Source organism: Python bivittatus, unplaced genomic scaffold (assembly GCF_059951505.1).
Source record: "Python bivittatus isolate LINGU-HERP-01145 unplaced genomic scaffold, Pbiv_v1 ctg000080_np1212, whole genome shotgun sequence".
Taxonomy (NCBI): domain Eukaryota; kingdom Metazoa; phylum Chordata; class Lepidosauria; order Squamata; family Pythonidae; genus Python; species Python bivittatus.
In genome coordinates this window covers 30,550,256-30,567,015 of record NW_028277035.1, presented here as the reverse complement: position 1 = coordinate 30,567,015, position 16,760 = coordinate 30,550,256, and positions in this window count along the sequence as shown.

The following is a 16,760-nucleotide window of genomic DNA, read 5'->3' as shown; positions in this document are numbered from 1 at the left end:
CTATATGAGCAGCTAGCAGGTATTTGACATGCCAAAAGGCAATCTGTGGGAGATTTGCATGCAAGCTCTTATAAGCATGTGTTACAACACTGCTGTGAAGATCTGCTCTGTTATTAGAGTAAACTTATGGAGCAATGAGGGAGAGCCAGTTTGGTGTAGTGGTTAAGGCACCAGGCTAGAAACCAGGAGACCGTGGATTGTAGTCCCACCTTGGGCATGAAGCTAGTTGGGTGACCATGGGCCAGTCACTCTCTCTCAGCCCGAGGAAGGAGGCAATGGCAAACCCCTTCTGAAATCTTGCCAAGAACCCTTGCTGGTGTTCCAGACAGTTACCATAATTAATGGTATCAGATGCCACTGAGATATCTAAAAGGACCAAGCAAGTTGCATTGCCTCCACCCAAGGCCTGTTGGAAGTCATCCACAAGGGTGACCAATGCCACTTCCATTCCATATTTGGCCCTGAAACCTATCTATAGAGGAACCAGATAATGTGATTCCTTGAGGCTCCTCTGCAACTGCAGCCTGACCACATTTTCCAAAATCTCCCTGAATCCAGACCTTACCCCCTACCCCAGCTGTCTAAAGAAGTCAAGTAGGACAAGCATCCAACCATAGATTTCTAAAGGCATGGTATATAGAACCCTATTGATATCAGACTGTCTTCTGCAATATAGGATACACAGCTCATGTACAAGGTATAATTACTCTCCTGTTGATTAGGCACTCTTACAGATGAGAGGTATGCTGGCTGGGGAATTCTGGGAGTTGAAGTATCTTACAATTGCCAAGGTTGAGAAACACTGATACAGAGTGTTCTTTGATGATAATCCTTATACTGAGGAACCATTTCATAGAAGCATCACATCATAGGATTGGAGGTGATCTAAGAGGTCTTCTGCTGAGGGCTAAATTTTTAAGACACTCTACTTACCAGGCAGCTGATCTTGAAAGCAAGATGTTTTGAGAGCCCTGATAGCATTATATTTTATATAAGTTTTGAAGAGCATTGTGGCCCTAAAAGTTATGCCTTGGATGCAATGTTACTGTAAAGAGCCTAAGGAAAAAGTGAAGCAGAGGTCTTACACAGAACAAGAGGATCTTTCAGATAAAAAATTATTTTAACTGAGCAGCAGAATAACTGACAAGCTTTTTTTAAAAAAAAAAAGAAATATGAGGGTTTGTTTTTTTTTGCTACAGACATTTCAGCTGCCAAGCTCACAGTGAAATATTCTATAACGATTCAGGAAAGCTGATTTTTTTCAAATCCTCACAATACATCCTTTGCTGTATAACAAGAAATAGCATTTCTGGACTTCAAAGGATAAGTTAAGAGGGCTTGCCTGGATTTTTGTTCTTTAACTGAAAATGTGTGAACAATTAATAACTGTGAACTATATAACAATGTTGTTATATAGTTCAAAATTGTTGTTTTCTTCTAATATGTTAATTATAATTAAGCACAATAGCTGTGAAAACCTCTGAAGATGTTCAAGCCCGATTGGAGGGCTGACCTATTGCTGACACTTAAAAAAGGTCATTGGTGCAATAGTGAAATGTTTGCTTTCTCTTTCTAAACACCATGAACTTTCATCCTGTCCTTTTATGGACATCATGGGCTCAAAGCTATAACCTTTTAAACACCATGGTTGCAAACTTTGAGGGAAATGCATTTTCTTTACCGTTATATATGTACACTGTGTTGTACTGATATTTTTTTGAAGCTAATTTGACACACAGTCCTAGAACAAACAATATTGCCAAGTGCTGTTCTGCAGCTACATAATTGTAAACTTACTGTATATGGCCTTCCCTGAGACAATCATATTGTTTTGGGAATAGGTAGCATTCAATCCTTCCTCTTCCTCTTCCATAATTATGTGGACACAGCTAGCTCTCCTTGGATACATTAAATAATTCACACATATCATTTCTATCATCTAGTTTGCCCTCCTTCCCCCAGACTTTATATAAAGTAGAGCCTTCCCTTAATTTAATAAATTGCAAACGGCTTTTGAAACTTCCTAGAATTGCAAAAATGATTTGCAACAATGAAGTGAAAGAATGCCCTGGTTGCTTTGTAGTAAAAAAAGTCCTTTTCATGTAGATCGAGCTGTTCAATTCCTGGATGCTGCTATTAGCTGTAGAGTTGGGTGATGCCCTTTTTCTCATTAAAAGGAGTATAAAATGATAGGCATAAAGTATATTTTTTTTTAAATTGGAAAAGTTTGTATTTCTCCTTGATGCTCCCAGGAAAGTCTTACTGGCTATCTCTCCCCAGGGTCAAAGCTTTCACAACTCAGTAAAAATGATTTTTGTTACAGAGACTCTTCCTCCAAGAACACAATCCATAAATTACTAAATCTGTGAAAATGTTTTTACCTAATTCTTGTAGATGCCATTTCTTACATATTATGCTCTGCATTCATTCCCAGGACAAACAGATGGTCAGCAAAACCAATTAACCTTTTTCCCTCTGCCTTTCAGACTCACAACGTCTTCAAAGCCCACAGACAAATGAGCAGATACTATCAGGAGATTTCATGTCAGAGCATGATGAATAGGAAAGACTTGGCTAACGCACTTTGAACTTGCTCAGGTGGACCTCATGGCCATAACTGTGGAACACCTGAAGGTGAGGTCTTATAATTTGACAGAAACAGGTAACAAGGGAAAAAAAGCACTGGAACAAATGATTAATGCTTGTATTTTCCCTCTTAATCCTGAGAGAGAAAACTGTATAACTACACTTGATAGACTTATTTATTTAAAGAAGAAATGGATGAATGGGGGAGATCATTGCATCTCAAGTCTTCCACAGAACAAAAGGATCAAAATAAACAGACTTCAGTCATGCATTTACATGAGAGAGTTGATGAAGTAATTTTTAAACATTCAGTTTTGCTTGAAATTTTGGGGGCTGTATGAATATTTATGAATATTTGCTACCAAGCAAACACAAATTCATCTACTTGTTCTAGTTTTTCATCATTGATGTACTTGTATAATTTTTTTCACTTATTGTTCACCCTGATTTTATTAATACAAGTACTTTGGTTTTTGATACCTTAATTTTCAGGTCCATACTGCTCATTGCATCATACTATATATCTAATATTCGCTGCAAATCAACAAGTTCTCAGCCAACAACATGACACCACCTGTATGCAAAAGTATGTGTACATTTGGATTCACAACCAACATACCTTAAATTTCACCACAAGCATTCCTTATCCATTTATCCATAAATCAAACAAGCAAGAGATACCACACATCATTGTCTTATTCCTTGCTCAGTGTAGAACCACTCATTCAGCATTCAATTTATTCTTTACTTCCTTCACCTACTGCTCATATCACATTCAGCAATCAACCTTATACTCTGTAGTCATGTAAAGGTTCCATAATTCAAGCCTATTAACTTTATCATATGTGTCCTCTAAATCAACAAACATGCAGTTAATTTTCTTTCTCTCAATGCCTCTGGTTTCTCTTCAGATCTTAAAATCTTTTGCTTCGTTCATACATTTCTAAGTGAACAACTGAATGGCAAAAATCTAGTATGGACATTTTGCTTATTGTCACTTCTCTTACTCTTTATGCCAAAATTCTGTGAAATATCTTTCCAGGCATTCTCAACAAACTAACCCTCCTGTGGTTTTTGTAGTCAGCCCTTCATACTTTTCCCTTTGTATAAGGCAGTGTTGTCCAAACTTGGGCACTTTAAGATGAGTGGACTTCAACTCCCAGAATTCCCCAGCCAGCATTCCCCATGGCTGGCTGGGGAATTCTGGGATTGAAGTCCACTCATCTTAAAGTGCCCATGTTTGGACAACACTGGTATAAGGCATTGTATAATAACAACATTCTTCTAATAATCAAGCATAGATGCAATCTTCACTCATGTTAAACTGGTCCCACAGCTTTCCATAAACAAGCAACATCCACATTTTAACATTTCTCCAGTTACAACCCTACACTTGTAAAGTTATTTTATTTTATTCAAGTTTTTTTTACAGCACTTATGACTTTCTTTTCATCAAATATTTACTTGGATTGATTGATTATGTGCCATCAAGTCATTTTCGACTTAGCAGCTACATACTGTAGATAGATTTTCTTCATGATTTTACTTGGACACTAATGTTTATTCATTTGAATTCCACTATTTGGAACACACTATAATTGACATGTCAATCTCTAAAAGTACTCTTTCTAGAATTTTCTCACCACAGTTTCATTCCAAATCGTTTCATCACTTTTATTTTTAATTCCATTTATTCTTTTGGAGGCTCCCTGTTTAGTCCTTTTCAGCCACTACCAGTGTTTTATTTCCATCAAATTCATACTACATTTTGTTTTGCCTCTTTTAACCTTAGCTCTTCCTTGCTCTCTTTAATTACATTCTTTGTAACTCTCTTATTCTCTGTATGTTCATAATGCAATATCTTTCATTTTCATCTTTTTCAGTAATCATTTTCTTATATGTACTTTTCCCTAATTCACAGCCTCTTTCACTTCATCATTTCACCAAGCACCTTTTTTATGCTTCCCAATAGTTTAACTCCACATACTTCTGTGGCACTTGAAAACATAATTCTTTTCAGTCTGTTCCTCATCTTTTTTCTTTACATGTACTTTCCAGTCATTCTACTGGAAGATTAATTTGTCTTACATGCAGGACACACACTTTATCTTCCTGCAATCATTTTACTTTCATTCTAGTTCCTTTCCTTTCTTTCTTTTTTCTTCCAAGTCCATTTTATATTAATACTGTAAAAAAAACCCAAAACAAAACTGTTCAACATCCAGACCTGCTTGTTACTCTTCACTAATAGTTTCAATCTTTCATCATAAAAAGATCAAATGAATCATGTTTAATTTTATTCTTTTGCTATGTGTGCATATGAAGAGTCTTATATTTAAACCATATATTTAAAAATATATGATCTACCTTGTTCTAAGCTCATCAGTTACCATTCTCATTCATTCTTGGGTCTCTGAATAGTCCATTCATTTTTTTCTGTGCTCTCTATTCCATTCCCATTCACTCAATCATAATATCTAACTCCCCACCCACAGATTTTATTCATTAGAGAGTTGCACAATTTTCCCCAAATTCCTTGTTGATTCTTTCATTATCACCATTCACTGGAGTATAACATGGAACTATCACCAATTTAGGAATTCCTGCTCATATTTGCACATAAGCATTCTAGATGATACCAGTTCATATTTTCTGACATATGTTTTAGCTTTTTCATTATTATTTAAATCTACTTCTCTGCATGTATTCATCACTTCCACTCTACAAGATAAGACCATCTTCATTCCAATCTCTTATAGCCTTCTCTTTTCTTTTATTGTCACACAAGTTGTTTTCTTTTACTCATTCATTCATGCTTTTTATTTTTCTAACATTCCAAGTTGCAATTTGCAACTTGTAACCGAGTTGCCCATGGTTATTTCTAGAAGGGTCCATAAATATTGACCTCTATTATCAATGATGTGCTAATAAATGTATAGAAACCAGCTCCACCATCTTCATTGCCGCTGCCAAGCCGCGGGCTGCCAAACAGCTGATCAGCACGCTAGGTATCCTGGCTTAGCTCTGCCCTCAAATGGCCCACAAAATTCCTGAAAATTTAGCAATTGGTTCTCACAAGCCGGTATATGCTGGCTCCAGCACACCACTGTGTACCACCCATCATGGCTTTGATCACGTGAATATTTCACATAATACTTTTTAGTAAGATGAAAAAAGCGTAAAGCAGGTTGCCAGCTTTAGTCATATGTGGCAATTCCTGCTAATGATAAAGATGGAATCCTGGTCACCTTTGGCACATTTTGGCCAGTATGCCACAAGTGCAATCAAAGCCAGTTATACCTCAAGCACATTCATGCTATTCTATGCAAGCTAGAATTTCTGAAATAGAAACTATATTGCAAACCTATAGAGTGTTACCTGCAACTCACCATTTAGGAGGTACATGTAGTATACTGACAAACATTCAGGATATGTCAGAAATAAAGATATAGATGGTGATATAGATATAGATAGGTATCTTCCATACAGTTTATATTCTAAAATAGTAAATATAAGAACTATATTTTCTTATTGCAGTGTTCTAACTGTTGCTCTCTCCATTTTCACAGTTAGGCCTGGGTAAATGCTGTCTTGATCGAACTATAAAAGTAACTTAAACTCCTAATTTATAAATTTATCATATCCATATTAAAAAAAAACAATGTTCTTCTTTGTTCAATTCATAGCAATGCTTCTTCTTGCTGTGAATCAAGCTGTTATATCCCATATTACAAGACATAATTTTCTCCTGTACCACATCTATTCCATCAGCAAATTATTTCCAGTCCACTTTATATCTAACCCACATGTCTTCTATTTATCCTTATCATATGAATTCAGGTTAAGATTGTCTATATACCTGTAAGTTTGGAGCTTTCAGATAGCACTTTCAGTCCATCATTGCTCAGGCTGAGCTAACCAATAGCTGAGAGCAGAGAACTCAGGCCAATTCACACTCTTTCTTTCTCTCCATTTCCTGAATTCACTATCCCTCCAACTTCCCATGAACTAACAAGTAGCTCATTCCCATTCCTTCATACAAGAAACAAAAAGAAAAATAAATAAATTAATTAATTAATTAAAAAAATAATTATAAAAAATTGTGCACCGCATTCTTTACCCAGAAATTTGTCCTCAAGCATTTGTGTGCATTTGTTTGCCACACAGATTTCTCACACATTTTCCTGATAGCCTACTATGGAACCAATTACAAGAGAATTCTGAGTTTGGAATTTAGAGATGCATCAAAACTCATTCTTTCACCATGGTACTAGATAAGTCCTGTAAATCCTGTGAAGTACATTAGTCCAAATTCTGAGCTAGGGCAGCAACTTTGCCAGCGACCAACACTCAATTTTAGGATTTCTTCTCAGGCTACGTTAAATGAAATGTGAACTGAGAAGTGGGAAGCAGGGCATGAAGCCTCTAATGGAAAAAGAGTAGCAACAAACACAGGAAAAATGTGTTGGAGTAACATTCTCCCTTAACCTGCAGTGAAGGACAAGAAGGAGGACAAGGAGGAGAAAGGGGAGGAGGAGGAGGAAAGCTATTTCTCCAGAAATAAGAGTGGGGTTTTTTTTTTTGGTGCAGACTATTATTACCATTTTTCTGTTAGCATCATGCAGAGTTATATACAGAAGTGAGATTTTGTAAAATTGTAGCATGTAGATAGCATAAATGAGAATATTTTGAGAAAGCATTGACTTAGCTTTCCTGCGGTTATGCACTAGTCTAAAGCAGTGATATCTGAATGTTGGAATCATAGGAAAATGTTCTATAATAACCATATAGTTCTTGGGAGCCTTATACATAATGCCCGAGTGCAATTTCATCATCCATGTATTACTGATAAGGTATGAAATCTGTTCATGATCTAGGAGCATTACATTCTGCTGAAAGACTGAGGAGAGTGTGCCCATGGAGATGACTCGTGTAAGCTAACGAAGAAGACTCGGGACAATCTTTTTAAGAAAATGTTTTCTTGAGAGGGAGGGAGGGAGGGAGGGAGGGAGGGAGAGTGAAGCAGAAAAATGATACTGAGGCATGGGCAAACATAATAATATTTTGGATGGGAATACTAGCAAGAATGGAAATAAATATTCTTTAGCAAACTCTTTTTTTAAAAAAAATGCTGGCATTCATAATAAATGCAATCTACAAGTATACATGCTGCATTTAGCAAATCTGTTTGGAAACCAACACATATTTATCTATATGCAGTGTACAAGGAAGCTAATAAAAATGGAAGACCAAGCATTATATATAACCTTGAGGAAATAAGAGGAAGTGTTAAGCCACCTGCTTTGGAACAAACACGTCTGTTGGAACATTACATAAGCTATCATTCTAATCGCATTCTTTGAGAGGTCAGTGACTATCTGAAAGCACTGTATTTATCTTGAGAAATACACTGTACTTTTGTCAAAGTTGCATTGAATGGTCTGTAATTTGATGTCTTCACCTGTACCCACAGCTGGTAATGGGCGTGAGTCTTGTCAGACATGTGGCAGAAATCAACGTCTAAAAATTCTATAAAATAGGAAAGATATCAAAGAGCCATAATTTCCCTTTTGAAGCCTGTTCAGTGGGAGAACAGAATCATCAAGGCTTTCTCTAAGTGGGTGCATTGGTATTTTGGTTTGTATGCAAGAGAAAAGCACTTCAACTCAAGTAATGCAAATTCATTTGGACTAGTGGTTGCAGCAGTGGTTCATTTTAAACTCTAAATTATATTTTATTAAGATAAAGTGCACCTACTTCCCTTCTCAAGATACTGCATTTGGCTTGAGCTCATTTCTTATTCTCCTAATGAGCTATGCCATTGTAGTAGATCCAGTGGCATTCATGTGATGATGCCAAAATAACAACACATAAGAAATATGTCAACAAATATAAAAAGAAGACAAGAAATAAAATAAAATACAAATGAATGAACAAGGGATTTTGAAATGTCATGGAGGCTACAATTTTCCAGTATACCACTGGTTGATTGATATCTGCCATCAAGTCAGTGTCGACTCTTAGCAGTCACACAGGTAGATTTTCTCCATGACAATCTGTTCCCACATTGGTCTTCAGGTCTTACAATGGTGCAGCAATCACCACTATACTTGAGTCCATCCAGACTGCTGCTGGTCATCCTCTTCTTGTCTTCCCTTCCACTGTTCCCAGCATTATAGACTTCTCCAGAGAACCAGATCTTTGCATCATGTGTCCAAAGTAGGATAATTTGAACCTGTTCATTTATGCCTCAAATGACAGCTCTGGGTTGGTATGGTCAATGATCCATTTGTTTGTTTGTTTTCTTAGTTATCCATCTCAGAATCTTCTTCAACACCAAAATTCAAAAAAATCTTTCTACCCCACTTTTTCAAATCCAACTTTAGCTCCCATAGAGTATCATAGGTAAAACCAATGCCTGCTGTGATGTATAGAAACATCACAACATCTGAATATATTTTCCAAGGCCTTCTTTGCTACATTACCAAGTGCTGGTATGTGGCATATTTCTTAACTGCTGGTTCCTTTATTTTTGATATGTCAAAAAGGCAGAAACTATCCATCACTTCAATATTTTCATTGTTAATCCTAAAGCTGATTGCTATACCCATTGTCATTAGTTTGGGCTTCTTTATATTTAATCTTAATCAGATTCTTTCATTGTGCTCCTTGACTTTTATTATTAGAGCTTGCAGATCATTTGCATTTTCAGTGATCACTGTAGTATCATCAGCATAGTACGGGTTATTGATGTTTCTTCCTCCAGTTCCTTCCTGAGCTCTTTGTCTTTTGTAGCCTTCTTGACAATTTCCAGTTTGTTCTGAAACCTGGTTTGCTTTCTTCTATTTCTTGATTTTGGGCAATCTCTTTTCACATTCATCCTTACAGTTCCTCTAGTTCCAGTCAATGAGGTTTAGGACTTCATAGAGATTCTTGATATTCTCTTTGAAAAGGTTGGATATATGTTCAAGATCATATTGTGAAAACTGTTAGATTTCCTTTTCTGCCTTAGCTTAACTTGAAACTTGGAACCCACAGGGAGGTTGGACTGATTCATCTGTCCCAGGTGACTAATGGACACTATTGGGTTTCAGAAGGTGCTTGGGATTGTTCTGAGGGTCTGCTGCATGGTCCAACTGAAGCCCTAGTGACCACCTGGAATGAGAAGGTGACAGCATCTTTTGGCCAGATTGTGCCTGAGCGGCCTTTCCTCCCCTGGGGATCCTGGAACTCCTACTGGTATATGAGGAGCTAAGGGAAATGAAACAGAAGAGACATCTAGAGCACTGCTGGAGGGTGACAAAGAGCGAATCCAATCAGACATGAGTTAGAGCTGCTATTAGGACCTACCTTGGGCAGCAAAACATCAATATTTAACTTTTATTTACAATTAAAACTAACATTTTATATAAACCTTAATCAAAATTTATATCACTTAACATAAATTTTGGAGCACTAATTACATAAAATTTAGCTTTTATTGAGTCTGTGGAAAGTTGTCCTATGGCCCTGTTTTGGGTGACCTAGTCCGTCCTGAGTAGGAGTGGTTCTGAGGTTCACTTGCAGGATTGCTGTAAAGAGTATGCTAGGCATCTGATGGATTGGATCCACTTTAAGTTGGACTCTGGCCTTGATGCAGGTCCTGTGGAGGTTCCTGGGGCTGGGTCTAGGTTATCTGTTTCATTATCTGGGGAAAGTTTGATCCTATGGGGCCTAAGGAAGTGGACAGGGTCCTCAGGGCTGTTATGCAACCACCTCTGTGTTAGATCCATGTCCCTCCTGGCTGGTTAAGGCCTCCCAGGAAAGGATGTGTGGTTGACTTCTGGTGGTGATTTACTCCTCTTTGAGGGAGGGGATAGTTCTGCCTTCTCTTAAGAAGGCAGTGGTTTTCCCCCTCCTCAAGGGGCCATTGCTAAACCTCACCATTCTGGTCAATTTTCGGCCAGTTTTCAACCTTCCCTAGTAGAGAAGGTTGTTATATTGTAGCTTCAGAGGACTCTGGAAGAAGTGGATCATCTGGACACCTTTCAGTCAGGGTTTAGGCCTGGCTATGGGACTGAGATAGCATTGATTGCACTCTTAGATGACCTCTGGCAGGAACAGGATGGGGGTGGTGTGTCCATTCTTGCTCCTCTTTTGAGGAGCATTTGCTCCATTTATATTCCACATTAAGCATTTGCAAGCCATAATCAAGCCAAAAATTTAGAAAAGTCGATACCTGTAGCACTTAGTTCACTATCATCCCTTTCAGTTTCCTGTTGCACCTGTTGAAGTTTTTGTGTGGTTCATCTGACACCTCCATTTGAATCTCCTCCAATTCCTTTTTAAAATTTTCTAGAAATTCCCTCACCTTCTGGACAGAATTCAGTCAAAATCTCTGCTGTTTAAAAGTAAAAATCACACTTTCCAATTTGCCCCATTGAAATGGAATTATTTTCTGTTTTAATCTATCAGTCAAAAAAGAATACTCTTTTCTCTTATGCAAGATTCTAATAGGGATTTCTTTAAGACCAATTACATCCGTATTAACAATCTTCAGTCTTGTATTAAAATGCTGCTGTAAAATATGACCTCTTGACTTCTTTCTGACAAAGTGCACTAAGACATCCCTTGGAACATTTCTTATTCTTGCAAATCTTGTATTTATCAATTTCTGCCTCTGTATCCTCCTTATCCCAGTCCCAAAAAATTGCTAAAGCTTTAATAACCATTTCTCTAGTATCTTCACCAGAATCCTCTGGGATTGCTTTAAATCTCAAACAAAATTCCTTCTCTCCTAATTCCAATAAAGCCAAATGATCTAGTTCTCTTTCCAACGCTCTGTCTATAACTTCTATGTTACTCTCCAGAATTTACACTTTGCCATGAATTTGTTTTACATCTCCAGACACTTGTTTTACAGAGCTTTCCATCTTCTTAACTTCTTTCATCTCCTCTTTCATCTTTACAAGTCTTCAATACATTCTTTTTGCAAAAGCTGTCAATTTAGTATCAAGTGATTCAGCTAACTTATTGCCTAATTCTTCAAACATTTTCTGAAGTAAATCTGGTGTAATTCCTCTCTCTGCATGTTACTGTAGCGATCCTCTCCTCCCCTCTGCTGTTTTTGCTGCTTTTCTGGTGGTTGCCATTGTAATATTATAATCCAGAAGTGAAAGTGTCTCAGTTGCAAGGGAAAAAGTAAAAGGCAAGCTCCCCCCGCTTTTTAAAATTTTGTCTTCCTGTGTCCTTAATACTTTTGTCTCAAATGGTACTCCATAGTTACAGTTAGCATCACAGTCTGGCTCCCATTACCTTTATCTTTTGTTTTGTAAAATTCACCAATTATATGTACTCTTTAATAGTAAACAAAAAACAAACAAACATTCCCATGAAGGTCTGGTTAATTTGTCTAGTTTAATTCCAATTTGTTCAAAATATTTTTCACCAAAAAATATTCTTTCAAAACTACTATCCCCTTTATCCATTTTAAACTTTCTTACATCTACTTCTTGTTAGGCTTTTTGCCAAAAGTTTTTAAATCTTTAAAACCCCTTTTTTGCTTTGTTATCCAGAAAGAATGTTGACTCACCAAGTGGATTTCTCTTATCCTGCTGCTCAGAAAATCCCTTTAGCTGTAAATTATATCCAAAAGTGTTTAAGAAAATGAGGCTTGTGTGAACTTTGTGTCCATATAGGCTGCATTATGGCTTTGAGTTTGACTGAAATCCCTTGACTTCCTGTCACTCAACTCAGAAGCCGACTGCAAGAACCTCGATTCCTGCAGTCTACTCATGAGGAACAACTATCCGGAGTGCGAGTGGGTGATCTCACAATCTCTCCTTTATCTGCAAAGACTGTGCTGGTCAGAATTCACCATCTGGATGCCAATCTCCACTACAAGGCCATCCCCACTCCTTCAGGGATGTCTAGTCTGCCATAAGTCCTCACCTGAAACTCTTGCCATTGCCTCTTCTTGAGCAAATGGGACCCATCTCTTAAATTCTTGACTGAGTCCTCAATTGACTTTGGAAATGTTTTTTAAACCTTGTTCTTTTTGCTACACCAGAGACTGTAAAGACCAGTTTGAATGCTGCAGAATGAGAGCACACCTATGGACTGAGGAATCTCAAAGCTGCCATGCCAAACTTCAGCATCTGTTGGTTAACAGCAGCTCCCATAAGCACCACCTCACAATAAAAGTGAATAACTGCCAGGAAGATTTATAGCTTTCTCTTGCTAAGCTCCCAGTCAGATAATTTTTCAATGTCCACTTTTTTCTGCAGTATTGCATAAAATAGAGTTTTATAATTTAGAGTCCAGCAAGATATTCCTTTCTTTCTGAGCCCAGGGATAGGGTGGGGGCATTCAGACAGTGTAACTGCAGTCACTGTGAGATATCATAATAGATTTTACTTTGTAAATATTTCTGTGAATAGAATTTATGTTTTCTTTTCTGCAAAATGGAATGGAGGCAAATAGTGTTTTGAAGTTGGGATAGAAATCTGCATAAGGCTTGTTCATAATGCTAAAACTACCTTGGCAATCTGGATAAATTTATGAAATCAACATTTTTCTTAGTTTTCTTTTTTTCTCTGTCTGTCCTGTTTCTACACTTATTTGAGATTGTCATATGTGCATTTTTCCATTATAAAACACATTTTCTCTTTCGGATGTAGAAAAGGAAGAGAACAGGTATAGAAAAGCTGGTGTCTGGGTAGGTATTATATACATACTTTTGCTTTTTGGTATGAAGATTAAAGTGGTTCTCCTGCAAAGTGACTTGACTTCATTTTCAGACATCACTTGAGTCTATAATTCTTTCATTATTTCAATAGCTAATAGCACAAGCTATCAGTCTTTAGCTTCATCTGTCCCAAAGCCTGGGAGAATAGTCAGTTCCTTAATAGCTTCATGAACATCATCAGGGAAAGAACCCTCCAGATCTCTGAGGGGCTATCATTCCAGAGGGCAGGTGCCACAACGAAGATGATGTGTTTCCTGAGTCCCTCTAAATAACACTGCTTGATTGATGGGACCCAAAGCCCTCCCACTCTGCCCAATCTCACCAGACTATACCTGAATATATATACCTGAATATATAACTGAACTGACTACACCTGATTATATAACTGAAAAGAAATGCTCTTTCAAATAATCAGGCCTTATATCGCCCAGAAGGGTAATCAGTGCAGCACATGGAACAGTGGGGTCACATGGGCATAACAAGACACATCTATCATTGCCTGCACCGCTGCATCCTGGACCAGCTGTAGTATGACCAATGCTCTGTACTTTAACCTGGCCTGAAACTAAAATGGAACAAGTCCAGATAATCTGTTTCCTCCAGTTGAAGCCCAACCACTTTCTCAATGACCTTCCCTTAAAAGGGAAGGTTGAATAATGGATGGAAATTGTCTGGCATTGTTGGGTCTAGCAATGGCTTCTTGAAAAGGGGGTGAACTACTGCCTCCTTCAAGGCTGACGAGACAAACTTCTTCCCCAAAGAAACATATTTCATGACAGGGACCTAACCTCAGATCACCTCCTGCCCAGCCTTGATCAACCAGAAGTGACCTGAATCTAACAAACATGTGGCTGAGCTCACAGTCTGGAGGACCCTGTCCACTTCCTCAGGTGCCACAGCTGCAAACTTGCTGTAGATAATCCTAAAAGACTCAGTTCCAGGCACCTTTACTGGACCTGTCCAAATGAAGTCCAACTCTGAGTGAATCCGTGCAACTTTATCTTCCAAATAGAAGAGTAGTTCTTGCAATGGCCCAAGAGATTCTCCTCTGGTTTGTTCCTCCCCAGCAGAGAATGACCCACCTTAAACAGGGTTGTTTGGTAGCCATTGGCAGATGCAATAATGGTGAAGAAATAATGACAATAAGGGCGTTAAAGGTGGAAAAATAGCTACACCGAGATTCTTGATTATCGTAGGATAATATTGCCTTATAAACAGGAATGGGAGTTAGGTTGCTTTGAAGTATCTAAAGAGATATAGCTCATACCCTCTGAAATATAAGCCAATTTTGTTGGTTTAATTAGTAGAAACTTTTTCAAATTAGACTGTAAAATTGTGGAGTAGAAAATGAATAAATGCATTTTCTGTGCATTGACTTGGTTTTTCAAAATCCCAAAGTGGGCTGGGGTACAGAGGAAGACATTCTATGTAATTCTGATAATAAACCCAGTTTTATCTTGCATTGAAAATTCTTTTTTCCCCTGTAAAACTGGAAAGGAAAAGAAATAACCTTCACATGTATAATAAGTATAATAAAAAAAAAATCTAGGTTTTTAGCTGAAATGTAGAATTTTGCAGGTTTCCTGACATCCCTGAATATTTAATGAATGAAACTAGACCTTCCACATGGTTAAGTACAATTGTGCTTTATATAAAATTTTACACTCCTTTGCAAAAGAGAGAAAGAAGTACCATTGTGCTGCACAGTGAGAAAGTAGTTGAGATAAAGAACCATTAAAAGAAGTGAGTGAGAGAAAAACGTGTAGCTAAACATTGCTGACTTACAAAATGAAATCAGTTTTATAAGCATTGAACTTGAGGTCTATCTATCTATCTATCTATCTATCTATCTATCTATCTATCTATCTATCTTTCTATCTATCATCTCATCATTTCCCCCTCTATGATATGTGTAACCAATTAATGTTAGCAATCCCAATGCCTGGAATTTTTCCAGTTAACCTGACCCATTTGAGAATCTTCTTCTGGAAGTAGCTTAAAGTGCTTTGCAGATTTTCCGGTAGTTCGTGTGATCTGTCCCCTCAGAACCTGTTCTTCCTACACTGAGAGGAAAAAGCTGAAGAGAAAAAGTGTTTCTATTAGTTTTCACTTAACAAAGACTTCTGCTTGTTAGATCCTACAAAAACATAAGCAGATTCAACAGCATCATCATCTTGGGAGCTGATCTTATCATGAGTAAGTAAGTAATTACTTTTCTATATTCACATGTACATCCCAATATATGCTATCTCTTTCCAAAAGAATGAATTCCATCACCATTTCAATAAAGAACAGAAATAATATGCTGAGGTGGTAGCATGATAATAGAAATTTTGTGAAGCAAATAAGCTAGTAGACAAGCAACTTTGTGCTATGTTAATAGATGCATGAAAAATATATTTATTCACAATATTTCAATGCTGTTTTTCAGTTAAAAAAAAACAACCCAAAGCCCTTTATATAAAAAATAACAATAAGTGTAGTAAAAATAGGGAAATGTTAAAATAGGTAGAAACACTAAAAACACCAGTATTCAAACAAGTAATAAATAACAATAATTGGAACAATAGGCAGGAAAAAGAAGATAGGAAAATCAAGAGAAGGTCTCAACAAACAGATAAGATGTTAACATTATAAAGAAATACTCCATAGTGGAAGCCCACCTAATTTCCATTGGAAGCTTTTTCTTCAGAAGATGAGTGTCACTACTAAGTATGCCAACTTCTGCACTGTGGTCAAATTAACATCACCAGCTGGATATCCAGATCAGAATGAAAAGCAGATGCTTCTCCAGGTAACCCGGTTCAAACTAAAATCCACTACCATCACCTGGAAATGGCTTGGTACTTGATTGTTTAAATCAGTTGGGGAAAGCTTGTTTTTCTTTTAAGCCTCCCTTTCTTACTTTCCATTATTAAATTAACATTTTTAAACTTGTGTTGAGATCTTTTCCATGGAGTAACGTTCATTAAGACCAACAAGACGTTATAAAGTTAATTTTCTATTTTTCAACTCTGTATTTAAAACTTTCACATTAGCACCTATTCATTTAACTTGTCATTCACATGGGTTGTATTTTCCATTTCTGGCCAAGTATATTGCTCCATGTTTCAAAGATTATCCAAGTGCCTTTTGCAGATGTTGGAAACCCTAATTCTAAGTTTATCACTGCTATGATAAGAATGTTCGTAACAGAACTGATAAACAAGTGAAAAAATAACCCCCAAAAAACTGTTTGAAATAATTTCTAACATGATCACTTCAAAAATATACTCCTAAACCAAATCCCCCCAATTGCTACACCCACAAACACATAAAATTCACATTATGGTATACTTGTGTTTATCATTGGAAGAGAAATCTCTGTGTCTTCTGTTGGAGTAATAGGTAAATATCTCTACTCCTAATCAAAATCTCTGTATAAAGGTACAATGAATGGTTATTTGAA